The following is a 12701-nucleotide window of genomic DNA, read 5'->3' on the forward strand; positions in this document are numbered from 1 at the left end:
TCAAGCTCCTGGCTCAAGTGGTCCAAAAATGGTATTGTCATGGTGATTTTGTAGTAGGCCTCTGGAGTGGTAGCTGGTGCATTAGACCTGTTCTTCTGGCGACCACAGATCCTGGAGTGTCTACTGACACACTGAGCCTGGTAGCACGGTCAACTGCCTTACTGTAAATCTGTTTGTGGGTGTCCTCCACATTTTTCTGCATTTCCTTTACTGCACCAGCTACAATGTGCACATCCTGATAGGCTGTCATGATATCAATTGCCTTGGCCTGGAGCTTAGTTGTTAACCCTCTAAGCAGACTCAAAGCCTCTCCCAGAAGAGTGGCAGCAAAGATGAACTGGAAAGTGGCTATTGTACGGTATAAACCATTAGCCTTCACCCTAGAGTCAGAGTTCCAAATGCCACTGTGATTGTTGGCAGTGGTCTCCAGAGTATCCAGGACGGGCTCTGCTAGGTCCAGAAAACCCTCAATAGCATCTATGCAGCCTATCCACCTAGCAACTTTTCTCTCTTGGATCTTGGGCAGAACTCCCGCACTTTATCTCCAAGGGGATTCTGGCGCTTTGGTGAGAAGCTGAAAAACCTTGCAAGTTCCGCCAAGGTGTTCATTGTGTTTCTAATACTTTGTTGACCGCAGGTACTTACTACACATAAGTTCAGCTTATGAGTTACACAGTGGAAGAATTTGGCAAGGGGATAATCTGCCTTGATCCTTGCAGCAGCACCTTTGCAAAGTCCCGCCACATTCCCTGCCCCATCATATCCTTAGCTAACACACATTTGTTGAAGTCAAGTCCAAGGTCACATACAGCAAATTTTTATTATGTCTGCAATGGCCTCTCCTGTAACTGATTGGCATTCATAATATCCTACAAACCCCTCCCTGATTTATCTTTCCATGTCAACAAATCTCAGGGCCAGAGGCAATTGCTTCGTATTGCTTTCATCAACAGCCTCATCTGCTAGCACAGCAAATATACCACCACCCTCTCTTATCTCGTCCACGATTTCTTTCTGAATAACTTGGCCACATATATTTATAAGTTCATTCTGTATGGTCTTCGAGCGATAGGGAGCATTTTTAGGACACTTCTCAAGGTACTCTTTCATGGTTTTATCTCCTGCCTCAGCTCTTAAGTCGAGCAGTGCTTGGAAGGTTCCCCTGTTTCCAGATTCAGTGGTGGCATTATATCTGTCCTCGTAGGGCCAGTCCTTGCTTTCCACAGAGGATGATGATTTTGGTGATGGACCGGAATACTGACTTGTTAGTTTCTATCCTTCCCTGGTTGGCAGATACAAGCTGTTAAAGTTATCTTTGCAATTTTAGATAATTGGGTACATCTTGAAATAAAGGGTATATGACTTATTTATAAATCAACTCACCTCTTCGAAAAGAAACCGTTAATGGTAGTCTGCTTTCTTTCAGAATGTCGCTTCTCCACTTGGGACGCCTCGGTATGTGCTGACAACATTGCTGGGGTTATACAGGGTGGTATCAGTGCATTTATCCCATCTTCTACCAAAACTTTCACTGTACAATCATGGTTTGATCGCTCCTGCTCTCTTGCATACAGGGAGAGAGATATGGTATATCAAGCTATGAAACTATCTCCTTCTCCTATTACCCACTCCTCTTTCATTTCTTCTAAGAATCGTTATAAGGCCAAACGGAATTTTATAAAAAGAAAGACAGATGTCCTGACTAATTCTTCCTCTAGTAAATCCTTCTGGTCTTTAACCAAAAACATCTGCAATAACTTCTGCACTCCCTCTTTTCCTCCTCTCTTCCGACCTGATAACTCTATAGCCAACTCTCCCCCTGACAAAGTCAATCTCTTTGGCACTTTATTCTCCTCTAATTCCACCTTAGACGATTCCAACTCTATCCCTCCTACCCCTGCTCCTCCTACTGAACCTATGCACTTTCCTATAATCTCCGCTCGTAAGGTTGCTGGTGTGTTATCCCGGTTGGATGAGAGTAAGGCGCAAGGACCGGACGGAATACCCCCTTGTGTTTTGTGCTGAAGTTCTGGTCCCTGTGCTTGCTCGTCTCTTTCTTCTCTACCTGAAAACCCAAATTTTCCTTCTTCTTGGAAGCATTCCTTGGTTCAGCCTATCCCGAAGAAGGGTGACCATTCAATTCCCTCTAACTATCGCCCCATTGCCCTAACTTCATCCCTCTCTAAGATTTTCGAACTATCTTAGACTCCCATTTTCTCCGTCACCTTCAACGCCTTTCTCTTTTGTCGGATCACCAGTATGGCTTTAGCCAGGCGAGATCTACTGGTGATCTGCCCTCCTACTGTACCCATCTTTGGTTATCCTCTCTTAGGGATTATGGAGAAACTTTCGTCGTGGCCCTCGACATCTCCAAAGCATTTGACAGGGTATGGCACAAGTCTTTGCTATCTAAACTTCCCTCTTTTTGTTTCTCTCCGTCACTTTATTCTCTCATCTCTAGCTTCCTTGAGAACCGATCCATGGCAGTTGCTGTAGAAGGATCGATCTCTCGCTCTTTCTCTACCAATAGTGGTGTCCCACAGGGTTCTGTTCTTTTACCTACTCTCTTCCTTCTTTTTATCAATGATTTACTTCACATTGCAACTAATTCTATCCCTTCTTACGCTGAAGATTCACTCTTCACTCTTCTTTAAATTATCCCCTTTCCCTTAACTCTCAAGCTAGATCTGTTTCTAGAGCTGATATCATTTCATCTATCAATGCGGATCTGTGCAGCATCTCCGAATGGGGAGGTAGAAACTCGGTTAAATTCAAAAGTAATGAAACTCAGTATTTATTAATTACACTTTCCAAATTATATTATCTCCCACCAATCACATTTCAGGACGCTATAATTCTGCCAAATTCTAAAATACTGTAGATATACTTGGCCTCACCAATTACTCTAATATGTCATGGAAGCCACACATCCTCAACATTGCTAAAGCTGCCTCCCGAAAGCTGGGAATGCTGTACAGATGCCGTAGCTTCTTCACTCCTGAGCAGTTGCTTCAAGTATATAAGGGATTCATTCGTCCTAACTTGGAGTACTGCTCTCATATCTGGGGTGGCTCTTCTTCTGTCCAACTGTTAGATAGGGTGGAATCAAAGGCATTTCGTCTTATTCACTCTCCTCCTTTAGTTGACAATCTTTCTTCCCTTTCTTTTCGCCGCAATGTTCGCCGCAATGTTCGGTACTGTGTAACGCTGGCAAGGCCGTGGGCTCGCAACACACGTCTTGCCCGCGGTGCCCACCATTCCTCTGTGGATGTCGGTCACACTAGAATAACCCGTTATAGTATATCTTTCTTTCCTCACACAGCCAAACTGTGGAATGCTCTGCCTTCTTTTGTGTTTCCACACTCATACAATCTTTTTCATTTTAAAAAGATGGATTCCCGGCATCTTCATGGAGTAGATTAATATAACCTTTTCCTTTTCTCTTTTTAATTTATTTTTAATCTTATTTTTTTACCCGCTAGGCCCCACTATGGGTAGATGACCTGTGCCCGGGTGGCTATTCCCCGTAAAAAAAAAATAATAATAATAAATAAAAAATACCCTCCTCGTTTGTTATGATGGGGTCCAGTGGCTTGGGTGTTTGCTCTCCTCTGTAATGTGTCGGGTCTCTAACATGCTGGAACAGAAAATTATCTCTCAGAGTTTCTACAGAAAGAGTAACAGGGTTATTCAAGTCATTTGGCGTGAACTAGTTTCTCCAGTCGATGTCGCCATAATTCAGGTCCCCCATGATAAGGAGGTGACTTGGGTTGATTATCGCTGCGTTGTCTATTAAGGCTCTTAAGTTCCTTTGATTTAGTGGGCCACAGTTTGGGGATCTGTAGATACACCTGACAATAAGTAAGTCCTCTCCCTTTAATTTAATTTTACACCACTAAGATTTTTCATAAAACGTCCTCTCCCTGTACCCTCACCTGGCTAGCTCTAAGGTCTTGCCTAGCATAGATAACCACACTCCTCTTGCAAGTTTCTTGAGAAAGGTTCGTAAATGAGTCATATCCAGCAATACTGAACTCACATTCCTCTGGGTCGATTTTCTTGTTCTTGTACAACAGTTCTACAACTCCCACAATATCTGGTTGGTGTACCTTCAGTAGTGTTTCAAACTCCTCTCTCCTATCAAGAAACGAGTCAGTATTGGTGTACATGACATTCAAGCCAGAATTTGGTCTTGGTAACGTCTCTGCTCTTAGTAGTAACTCTGCCCCCCCATTCTCTGAAGCTGCAGCGTTTGCTAAGTACACTGTATTTTGCAGGGTGTGGTTAGAAATGTCATTGTTTAGACAGCGCTCTCCTCCTCCTGTCTGGTAGGCGGAACTGGTGCCACCTCCAGGGTTGGGGGTAGAGCCGCTGGAGGGTGCTGTGCTGTCCCCTGGCTCTGTGTCGACACACTTGCTTCCACTACCCCCTGAATATAACTTATGTACTCCCTTCCCCGTTCCTCCTCGATTCCTCCCTCTTCTGTTTCAAGCCCTGCAGGAACTTCTTGTGCTGTTCCCTCTGCATTACCGTGCGATCTGAGTGAATGAATACATTCCGAAATGCTTCGCTCCTTGCTAAGTTTTTTGCCTGCCGAATAACCTCCTATTTCTTCTCCTCACTCACTAGTGTGATCCTGAAGGAGCAAGGCTTGTCCCCCTGCTTTTGTCCCCGCCTCCTTAAATCCTGAGGGGTTGATGGCATATTCAAAACCTCTGTACAAATATTCTTAAACTGCATCTTATCGTGTGTTATCCTACTCTCAGTTCCCTCCGCCTGGCTCTCAGGGACTCCAAAAACTATTACATTGCTCCTGCGCTGGAAACGTTCCCCCTCTCCCCATTTCTTCGACACACGTCTTCAGAGTCCCTCGCTGTTGTAGAACCTGTTCTGATCCTGCATTACTCTCCGCCACCTCCCATGGCCCCGTTAAGGCTGAGCATAAACCCTCTTTGCTACCACCTCCATTCTATCGGCTACTTCCTCAGTCTTAGCAAGGATCTCTTTTCCAACTTGTTCAAGTTTGGCAACCAGCAAGGATCCAGCTTCATCTATTTTCGTCCCTAGGAAACTCGTTCCCCTATGGCTTGCAATCGCCTCTTTCACCTTTGACTATGCAGTCAGGGCAATACCAGTAACAGCCTTCATACTTTACGGCAACTTGTATCGTCCTAAACTCTGTATTGGTCAGGTCTGTACCATCTTCATCCGTTGTCACCCTCCAGTAATCGCATGTCAACTGATTTCCTGGTGCTGCTTCAGCCACAGGTTTCATACCCCTCAAGGTTGTTTCTGTTGGGGAGGGAGGGGGAGGGTGCAGACTGTGTACAGATCTACACATATTTAAAATGAAAGAAAAAATGTATTTAGCTGCCTTCTGCTGGTTAACCTCCACTCATTCGTCCAGTGTTGCCCTCCAAGACAGTTTGAGTTATATTTTGATTTCCCCTTTTTTCCAGTTCTCCTCGACGAGCTGGTGGTATCTATGTGCTATCCCCATGTACACTGTATCCTGCTATGAATGACGAATCATATGCCCACTCAGTCCTTCAAAAGCGCTTGTAATTGTTGGTTTAATAATAATAATAATAATATTGATTCGTATTATTACTGTGATAATTGCTTTTATTCTGTGTCCTGGTAGCATTTCATACAGAATCATTCAACCCATACTGTACTGTACCACCACCACCACTTTCAAGCTGCACATTCATAATCATTGATCAATAAATATAATACCCCCCCCCCCCAAAGAGTAGTTGTGGTAAAATCAAAGTGCCCAGTACCTCTGCTTGTGAGAAAGTTACAAGAACGTGTATGACAGCCACTCTACAATCAACGAGAAAATCAAGAAAGATGTTACGGCCATAATGACCATCGAAGTCGACGGCCGGGAAAACAAAACGGCGACGACGACGACACACCTGGGGACTCACCTCACCACCTCCAGTGTCCACACCTTACTAGTTTACTCTCCGCACTACAAGACTTTATTTTCTGCTGAGTATCTTGCCGTCTTTGTATTTTTCATATACACTATCAGGTAAGGTAACCTCAGCCATTGTTACGACCCTCCTATCACCGCTTCCCAGCTTCCACCACTGGTTACCAGCGGCCCGGGTCGTATGTACAGAAGCAGTAGATATATCACGTGTCGTTGAATCACCACTGGGTGTCCCGCCGGTCTCCGGTAATTTCCCGATGATCGGTATCAGTGTACAGACAAACAACAGGCAGGTAGATTTCCACCAGGTCACAGAAACACACTTGTGAACTGTAGTCTCCTTTAATAAACAGTAATTCTTCACAACACTGTTCACAGGGTATGTCTTCACAACTGGGCTTCTCACTTCGAATATGTATATACAGTCAGTACACTACCAGTGTACAGTTCCTTAGTCTTTTCACTTTATATTACTCACGACTATTCCACAATACTTGCACAACAATTATCTTCAGTTGTCACTACTAGGCTTGTACAATGGAAACGTGGACAAGATAAATCTCGATAAAAACACAGGAAAAGGGAAACACTGGAGCACTTTAGCTTTAGTCTTTATTCAAAACATCTTCATGACATATAAGTGAATTGTGGTGGTAAGGAGCACAGAATGCAGCAGGAGTTTTATTCTCTTATGTTTCGGCGTTGTGCCTTCCTCAGAAAAAAAACCTATCTAAAAGGCAAGTAACACTGATAAGGGTGAAAAAGGTTCAGTGGAAGGATAAAGGGTGGATAGAAGGGAGTTGTAATAGTAGAAAGCGGTGACGTGGCTTAACACAGCTTGCTCAATGGCGGTAGGAGTGTCCTAGAATCGTCAACAGCAGCAGCAGTCTGAAAAAAGTAAACAATGCAGATGACACACCTACCTCACAATGGCAACAGTGAGGAGACCAATAAAATAGATACCAAAATGCAAATGTCCTTATTAGATATTCATTGTTCTTACCTCTATTTATAGAGCCTTAAATATTTTATTATATTTTTCAATACTTTCTACTAGTTTCTCCCAAAAATATAGATATTTTAGAAAATAAATGTAAAACTACTCGTATGTCAGATTATTGTGGTTCTTGAGGAAATGATGGCTCTTGTGACCGTCGGGGGCCAGGTATTAGAGCCCTTCGGAACCTGTATCGGCGTGAGACAAGGTTGTGTAATTGGACCAGTACTTTTTAACATCTTCTTTGTATGCATAACTGTAAGGGGGGAAGAATATGATTCCGCCATCTAACAACATTTGTAAGAGGACAACTTATGAATTCTTGGTGTTGTCACTTTATTTCCCTTTGCATATTCTTCTTTATTACATTTCTGTTATTCTTTTTTTATTTATTAGTGTATTCCCTATTACTTACTTTCATTCTCAGCATTACTTAGTTATAGTCTATTTTGTGGATTAAGCTGGGAAAACCACATCATTACTGAACTTACTTTTATCCTCTTCACCACTGATCGGCTCGTAAGCCGCTTGGGCGATCAGTCACGTCTCTGTTACGCATTGTTGGCAGGTACTGGGCAAGCACCGGCTCCTGAATGTACCTAAATCTGATCCAGTGTTGGTCAAGTCTGGTCTTGAAAGAGCTCACACTTGTTGCCGTCACAACACTTTCTGGCAGATTGTTTCAAGAGTTCACAACTCTCACTCTGAAATGTTTGCCCTCACAGTTTTCTGGACCTGCGGCTTCTTCAATTTTGAGCTGTGACCCCTTGTGGGACGAGCGTCCGCCAGCTCCAGGTAAGGCCACTTGACTGAGTAGTGCCCCTTGAGATGCTTATACACCTCAATTAGGTCACCCCTTGCCCGTCTGTAGTATAAGCTAGGTAAGTTCAGGCGCTCCAATCTCTCAGGGTAGTTGAGGTGCCGAAGTGCAGGCACCAGTCTCGTGGCCCTCCTTTGAACATTTTCAACCAACTGACAGTCCCTAGCATATCTCGGGGACCAGACGGGGTGACATTACTCCAGATGGGGAAGCACCTCACTCTTGAAGATCGTTGCGAGGGACGGACCGTCTAGATATCTGAACGACCTTCTTATAAGACCTAATAATTTATTTGCCTGATTTTCCTTCTTCTCGCAATGGCCCGAGAACTTCAGCTCATTGTCAATATACACACCTAGGTCGTTCTCACATTCAGTCTCAAGTACTGCAGTTTCATCATCCCGTTGGGACATATGATATGCCTCTTTACCGTTGGTAGGCCCCAGGTGCATCCTCCTACACTTTGTGACATTGTAACCAGTATAATTTACATACTGTATAATCTAGAGAAAGTAATTAATAGCTTACAACCATGGATGTAAAATTGTGAACATTCATTATTCAATGACCTATAGAGGGTAAAGGTTGTTCATGGGTTATAGCCGTATTAACCATCCCGCGGATGTTTTGTCTAGTCCGAGTGTCGCAGTATGATGCAGCTCACTCTCCACCTTCTGGAAGAAGTTATCAGCGTCAATTTCATTCCAAAATTAGTGAAACACCTTCACTTAACCCCAGCAGAAAGATCACTCCTTGCACTACCTTCAAGACTGGGAGGAATGTGATTGACTAATCCAGAGGAGATTGCTGCCACCGAACATCAAAACTCAGTTAAGCTTACGGCAGCCCTCACTGACCACATAATAGCTCAGAACGCAACAGGTGAGGTGGATACCAGTGAAGTAAACAAGATTCGAAGGTCCATTACGACAGAACGACAGCACGGCGAAAGTGATAGGTTGCAGTAATTGATGCCGCAAGAACCAGAGAATTTGAAAAAAAAAAGTAGCTATAGCGGAGGAGATGGGCACCTCGAACTGGTTAACTACGTTATCGATAAGGGCAAATGGTTTCACTCTCAATAAACAAGAATTTACAGATGCCAATGCTCTAAGGTACGGTAGGCCAGTAGAAGGTTTGCCCTCCCAATGCATGTATGGATCTTCCTATGACGTCGATCACGCCATGGTGTGCAAGAAAGGGGGCTTCATATGCTTGAGGCATGACGAAGTAGGGGATCTCACAGCAAATATGTTGAAGGAAATCTGTCGTGATGTCAGGGTAGAACCGACCCTCCTTCCATTGGACGGTGAGAATTTCCAACATGGGACTCCAAACACAGTGCTCGAGGATTCTAGACGCGGGGACAGCGAGCCTTCTTCGGCATCAGTATTTTTTATCCCATGGCCGCATGTCATCGTAACTTAGCTCTCGATGCTGCACACAGGAGGAACGAGAACGATAAGATAAGGGCATATGGGTAGAGAATTCAGAACGTTGATCAAGGCAGCTTCACTCCTCTGGTGTTCAAAACCTCTGGTGGGATGGAACCAAGTGCAAGATGCTTCTACTCCAGACTCGCGGAGGTGCTGTCTGAACAGAAGCAGCAGCCCAGAAGTTATGTTACAGTCTGGATAAGATGTCGACTGTCCTTCTCTCACCTTAGGTCGGCTTTGCTCTGCCTTAGGGGAACGAGAGCATCGGCCCCAAAGCCTACAACAGTTTCAGATATTGACTATGAGGCAACTGTCACTGAATGCCGCATAGATATGCGGCTCAACTAACTCAACACAGCTATGATAGCTACTTATATATTAGGATATTTAATTTTAAGGGAATAAAATGGCGGCGAAGGTGTGGCTATTGGGGGATGATGGAGGCCACGTTAAAAAAAAGTATTTCATTAAACACTGAATATCTTGCTCATTTGTGGTAATTGGATACTTTGCTTCACACTAGCAATGCGTCAATTATGTTAGATAGTTAGTTAAGTAGTATATAGATAATGGCACCACCAGTTAAGAGTGATTCATGGGTCAAAGGGATCATTTACCAGCCGGTTGTTTAAACACGCTATGTAAACACCGCTGACTGTAGTTTTGCTTGACATTCCACTTCCTCCTTCGAGAACCTTCTAGAAGCTTGACTCATAGATCGCTCTAGTGGCGAGTGCAGGAATTACCTCTACGGGCGTGGCATAGCCAAGCACTTAGTCAGTCTTGAACTGGACCCCTTTGAGTAAAGATCTACACCTGGACCACTTCAGTTCGGGCTTGCCTAACACAGCCACCTCAGTTACAGTGCGACCCACCCTGAGAACGCTTATAGCAATAGATCACGGTGCCAGTCTAATTATCTGTACAGTATTTAGAATTGTAAATAGCACACTGTACATATACACCAGTTTTGGGTATAATTTATCCCCCTTTTGTGGACGAAGTGAACGCCCAGTTGGACCATAATTATCGACAGTCTCGGGCATCCTACTGATATCAACGGGACTCTAAATTGCTACAAGCAAATTAATATTTAGTGAGACTGTATACTGACAAGTCTCACTGCTCACAGGCCTACAAGCCACAAGCCTGCAGGTGGTAGCAGCTTCGACGGTATTCATTTTTCTCAACCATTGAAAATAGTTACTGTGTCTACAACTTAATACAAGTTACGGAGTCTACCTACGTCTACAAGCGTTCACGTCTACACCTACACCGGGTCTACAAGCTCCAGACAGCTTTCACCTGATTCATCACTACTGAGTTCCTGAGTAAACATATCGTCAGTTAAGTGCTTAATACAGTGATCAACGTCAGTGACGCCCAGTGTAAAGTTCCAGACTTCCATTACAGCGGGTAAATTCCACTACGCCATCCGTGACATAGTGACTGACGTATAAACTCGTCATTAAACAACGTCAAGATTCGTCGTCTACGTCAAGAATCACCTTCCTCATAGAGCCTGATTCACGACATTCGCCGACCACAAGGGAGAAGAATTACGTTTTTCTCCACAATACCAGCTGATCGCCCAGGAGGAGCACTACACGCTTCCTCACTTCCTTGAAATAGCTGGGAGCACCACACACACACACACACACCTCCTCCGCCCAGCTGGGAGCATCGAGGCGACTCCTCACTCATCTACTTTTTTTTTTATCCTCTTGACCACTGATCGGCTCGTTAGCCGCTTGGGCGATCGGCCACATCACTGTTACTTTCCTTTTTCTTTTGTCCTCTTCACCAAATGATCGGCTAGTTAGCCGCTTGGGCGATCGGTCACGTCTCTGTTACTCACTGTTGGCAAGTACTGGGCATGCACCGGCTCATGAATGTACCTGAACCTGCTCCAGTGTTGGTCAAGTCTAGTCTTGAAAGAGCTCACACTCGGTGTCGTTACAACACTTTCTGGTAGATTCTTCCAAGAGTTCACAACTCTCACTCCGAAAAAGTTTGCCCTCACAGTTTTCAGGACTTGCGGCTTCTTCAATCTTGAGCTGTGACCCCTTGTGGGGCGAGCGTCCCCCAGCTCTAGGTAAGGACACTCGACTGATTAGTGCCCCTAGAGATGCTTATATACCTCATTTAGATCACCCCTTGTTCGTCTGTAGTATAAGCTAGGTAAAATCAGGCGCTCCTATCTCTCAGGGTAGCTGAGGTGCCGAAGTGCAGGCACCAGTCTGGTGGCCCTCCTTTGAACATTTTCAACCAACTGACAGTCCCTAGTATATCTCGGGGACCAGACGGGGTGACAGTACTCCCGATGGGGAAGCACTTCACTCTTGAAGATCGTTACGAGGGACGGACCGTCTAGATATCTGAACGACCTTCTTATGAGACCCAATAATTTATTTGCCTAATTTACCGTCTCGCAATGGCCCGAGAACTTCAGCTCATTGTCAACATGCAGACCTAGGTCCTTCTCACATTTAGTCTCAAATAGTGCAGTTTCTTCATCCCCTTGGGACATATGATAAGCCTCCTTACCGTTGGTACGCCCCAGCTGCACCCTCTTACACTTCGTGACATTGAATCTCAGCAGCCATTTCTTCGACCATTCTTGGAGCCCACAGAGGTACTTCTGCAGCTCTTCACAGTCCGCTTGATTTTTGATTTTCCGAAATAACTTGGCGTCATCGGCAAACACTTGTATGTAGGAGTGTACAACGTCAGGCATGTCATTTATGAAACAAACAAACAACAGCGGCCCCATACACTGCCCTGTGGTACCCCACTTATGACAGGTACGGATGATGATTTCGTGCCATTAATCACCTCACACTGCTTGCGGTCATGTAGAAAGTCTTCTATCCACGCTAGGACATTTCCTCGAATTCCGTACCCTTCCAGTTTGATTTTCAGCCTTTCGTGGGTTACACTGTCGAAAGCCTTGGCAAAATCTAGGTAAATAATATCGATATTACCACCCCGTTCCAGAATATGGGTCCAAATATCCGGGCCATTGAGAGAAGAAGGTAAATTAGGCAAATCAATTATTGGGTCTCATATGAAGGTCGTTGAGATATCTTGAGGATCGTTACGAGGGACGGACCGTCTTTTCAGACAATTAGCTAACTTCTATAATACAAGACTGACAACACTTTCTATTTTTTCATCGGATTCTCTGATGTTGATATATGAAAACAGAATGACTTTAGTTACGAACGGCATCTGCGTAAGAACAAACGGTACTCATGATTTACAGCTGGTAAACAGAGTACTCAACACACAATCTTAACACGAAATACTCGACATATAAAATACAAGATGCCTTCAGCATATACCCAATACATCTAGAGTCTTTTCTCTCACGGTGGGTGTAACTAATTGACTGTATAATAAATTTACTCACTCATAATTTTAAAATCCTCGAACATCCCGAGTTGATTAAAAAAATACCCGAGTTCCACAGCGAGTGCACAAAAGGACGTACGGAGGTGAATA

Source organism: Homarus americanus, unplaced genomic scaffold, assembly GCF_018991925.1.
Source record: "Homarus americanus isolate GMGI-L3 unplaced genomic scaffold, GMGI_Hamer_2.0 scaffold31037, whole genome shotgun sequence".
NCBI lineage: Eukaryota > Metazoa > Arthropoda > Malacostraca > Decapoda > Nephropidae > Homarus > Homarus americanus.